At 73.8% G+C, this 3,812-nt stretch overlaps 1 pseudogene; it reads left to right on the top strand.

Moving 5' to 3' along the window:
• The first annotated feature begins 1,088 nt into the window (after positions 1-1,088).
• Positions 1,089-3,491, top strand: LOC125345106 (annotated as a pseudogene).
• Positions 3,492-3,812: the final 321 nt, after the last annotated feature.

Raw genomic sequence — 3,812 nt, 5'->3', positions numbered from 1 at the left:
GAAAGACCTCAGCCAGCGTCCACGGAGGAGGACCTCAGCCGGCATCCGTGGAGGAGGACCACAGCCGGTATCCGTGGAGGAGGACCTCAGCCAGCGTCCACGGAGGAGGACCTCAGCCAGCGTCCACGGAGGAGGACCTCAGCCAGCGTCCATGGAGGAGGACCTCAGCCAGCGTCCACGGAGGACCACAGCCAGTGTCCACGGAGGACCACAGCCAGCATCCACAGAGGGGAAGACCTCAGCCAGCGTCCATGGAGGAGGACCTCAGCCAGCATCCACAAAGGGAGGACCTCAGAGTCCACAGAGGTGGACCTCAGCCCATGTCCACGGAGGAGGACCTCAGCCGGCGTCCATGGAGGAGGACCTCAGCCAGAGTCCATGGCCACCACGGCTGTGGTACCCAGGCGCCGTGGCCTCGTCAGAGCCGGCTCCCCTGCCCCCCTCCGAGACGGAGCCCACCACTCCCTCAACGGCCCAGGCAGGGCCACCTGCAGGCTGTGGATGAAGGGTGAGGCGAGCTGGTGGTGGCTGAGCCGGGCCACCCCTGTGAGGAGCAGAGCCAAGCTGGGGCCCCCTCCACGCCCCAGGCCCCAGGCCAGGTGAGGGGCGCGGGCTGGGAGACGCTGCGTGGACGTCCCCGACGGGCGGAGCAGGGAGGAGAGGAGCCGGGGACGACAGAGCAGGCTGGCGAGGGCAGCCTGGACAGAGCCGAGATGGGGGAGTGGGAATGGCGCGGGGAGGGGTATGGGGGGGTGAGAACAAAGACCGAGGTCAGGGGCCGGGGCAAGACAGGGAAAGCACGCGTGGAGACACGAGGAGAAGAGCCAGTGAGGGGGAGAGGGGACGAGGTTGAGGACCACGGGGAGGGCGGGGAGGGCGGGGCGCCCCCTCCCCGAGAGCGTCCGCTCTGGCAGCAGGCCTGCTCGGGCAGGTGGCGGGGGGGGGGGGCAGGCCCGGGGGGGCGGGGAGAGCCGGGAGGCCCGCTCGCTCGGCCGGGCCCGCAGTCACCGCCCCTGGGTGGAGCCACGGCCGAGCCCCGGGGGTATAAGTGGGAGGCCGGGCCGAGCACCTGGCAGGGCGGCAGGGCGGGCCGGCAGGTGGCAGGTGCCGGGCAGGTGGCTCCGGCATGAGCTCCTTCGACCTCCCCGTGCCCTCGCCGCCCCGCTGCGGCCCCCAGTTCCCCAGCATCGGCCAGGAGCCCCCCGAGACCGGCCTCTACTATGAGAACTTCTTCCACACCCAGGGGGGTGGCCAGCCCGCAGAGGCCCCCCTCCTTCGAGGGGCCCGGCGAGTACGGGGCCACCCCCAACCCCTACCTGTGGCTCAACGGGCCGGCCGTGGCCCCGCCGGCCTACCTGCCCGGCCCCAACGCCGGCCCCTTCCTGCCCCAGGCCTACGGCGTGCAGAGGCCCCTGCTGCCGGGCGTGGCCGGGCTGGGCGGCGGGGGACCTGGGCTGGCTGCCCCTGCCCTCGCAGGAGGAGCTGATGAAGCTGGTGCGGCCGCCCTACTCCTACTCGGCCCTCATCGCCATGGCCATCCACGGGGCCCCCGGACCGGCGCCTCACGCTCAGCCAGATCTACCAGTACGTGGCCGACAACTTCCCCTTCTACAACCGCAGCAAGGCCGGCTGGCAGAACTCCATCCGCCACAACCTCTCGCTCAACGACTGCTTCAAGAAGGTGCCCCGCGACGAGGACGACCCCGGTGAGGCCCGGGGGGGGGGGGTCAGGGGCCCCAAGACCCGGGTGAAGAGCCAAGGTGACAGTGGGGTGAAGGGCCGTGTGGGGCGGGGGCTGGAGTCAACCCTCAGCAAGCTGCAGGGGCTCCCCCAATGCAATTCCATGCCCAGACTCTGTTCTAGAAAGTTCTGGCTAAGTGGCCTGTCCCCAAGGCTGGGCTGCCGGGAGAAGGGGCTGCCGGGCCCGCAGTGGACACGGGGCCCAAGGGGCAGGTCCTGGGTCCGAGGGGCTCTCGTGGCAATGCGGCAGGTTGGAACCTGCACCTCCCCGGAGGCACGCGGGGGCGGGGGGGTGAGGGGCCACCCACAGCCCTGCCCGCCCCGGCCATGGCCGGAGTCGTCCCTGTGCCCCAGCACGGCCCGGAACCCAGCACCTGGGGAGGTCTCTGGCCAGTGACACCAGACCCACCGGAGCCGAGACCTTTCCCAGACAGCCGCGGTGCTGGGGTGCCGCCGGCCCTCCCCAAGTCCCCACAGTGCCCCCAGGGAGACCCCACTGGGCCCCGGCGCAGGGGAACGCAGCCCCCTCCCACAGGAAGCCCACCGCCGCCCCCGTCCCGCAGGAAGCCCACCGCCGCCCCCTCCCGCAGGAAGCCCACCGCCGCCCCCTCCGCAGGAAGCCCACCGCCGCCCCCTCCCGCAGGAGGCCCACCGCCGCCCCCTCCCGCAGGAAGCCCACCCCTCCTGCAGGAAGCCCACCGCCGCCCCCTCCCGCAGGAAGCCCACCGCCGCCCCCCTCCCGCAGGAAGCCCACCGCCGCCAGTTACAAACCCTCCCCGCGAAATCCGCGGGCCTGTCCTTCAGCAGAGGCCACTGAGGCTCAGCGCGAGTGCCACGTCTAATGAGGAGCAAGGCTGGGACCTTGAGGGGTCCCCCTGTCCCCTGGGCTTTCTTTCGTGTCAGCAGTGGGGGCATGCCACACCCCCCCTCCCGGACCCCCCCCTGTGCTGTGCGCCCCTCTCGCCTCCTTCCCGGGGCCCTGGAGCCGCTCTGAGGCGGCGCTGAGATGGGGTGCCGTCTGCCAGGGTGTGAGCGGAGAGGGGGCGTCTGGGGATTCACTGCTCAGCCGGGCCTTGGGGCCCCCTCTGCCCTCCCCGGGTCACAGTCGCGGGGTGGGGGTCCCCGCCTCTCCGCCTTCCCCTCCTCACCTCCTCCCTCTTCCGTGGCAGGCAAAGGGAATTACTGGACGCTGGACCCCAACTGTGAGAAGATGTTCGACAACGGGAATTTCCGCAGGAAGAGGAAGAGGAAATCAGACCCGGCCCCGGGCTCGGGCACCTTGGCCGCGGAGAAGCCGGAGCCGGGGCTGCTGGCGGGCGGCCCCGGGGGCGGCCGACCCCCGGGACGCGCTGGACGGGGCCCCCCGGGCGGCCCCCGGCTCTCCGGAGACGCGGGCCTCGCCGGGCCCCTCGGGGCCGCCCTGCCTGGGCGGCTTCCTCTCCGCCGTGGCGGCCTACGGGAGCGGCGCCGGGCCCGGGGGCCGCGCGGGGGCCGCGCGCGCTCCCAGCCCCGAGCCCGCCGACGGGACGGGGCAGAACTCGCTGGGCCTCGGCCCCTACGCGCCGCCGGGCGGCCTCGGCGGCGGGGGCCACGGCGGGGGCGAGTGGGCCGGGCCCCGCGCCGGGCGGCGCCCTCGGCTACGCGGGCCCCGTCCTCCACCAGCTCGGCCCCCACTTCTTCAACGGCGCGAACGCCAACGGCGCGCTCTACGCCCGGGAGGGCACGGAGGGCTAGGCGGGGGCGGCCCGGCCGCGTGGCGGGGGGCGGGGGGAACCGGCCACCGCCCCCCCAGCGCCCACCCCTGAGCTCCCAGCCTCGACGCCGGGCGCCCCGCAGGGACCCGGCCTCTTGCCTTCCGTGGATCACTCCCGCACCGCCGGCGCAGCAGAGCTCGGCGGCTGCGTGCTGGGCGAGGTCGTGGTGGGCGTGGCTGCGTGCTGGGCGTGGCTGCGTGCTGGGCGCGGCCGTGGTGGGCGTGGCTGCGTGCTGGGCGTGGTCGTGCTGGGCGTGGCTGCGTGCTGAGCGTGGTCGTGCTGGGCGTGGCTGTGTGGTGGGCGTGGTCGTGCTGGGCG

Source organism: Perognathus longimembris, unplaced genomic scaffold, assembly GCF_023159225.1.
Source record: "Perognathus longimembris pacificus isolate PPM17 unplaced genomic scaffold, ASM2315922v1 HiC_scaffold_5303, whole genome shotgun sequence".
In the NCBI taxonomy this organism is placed as follows: Eukaryota; Metazoa; Chordata; class Mammalia; order Rodentia; family Heteromyidae; genus Perognathus; species Perognathus longimembris.
Note: the sequence above shows the minus strand (reverse complement) of the source record. Positions and strands in the feature narration are given on the sequence as shown.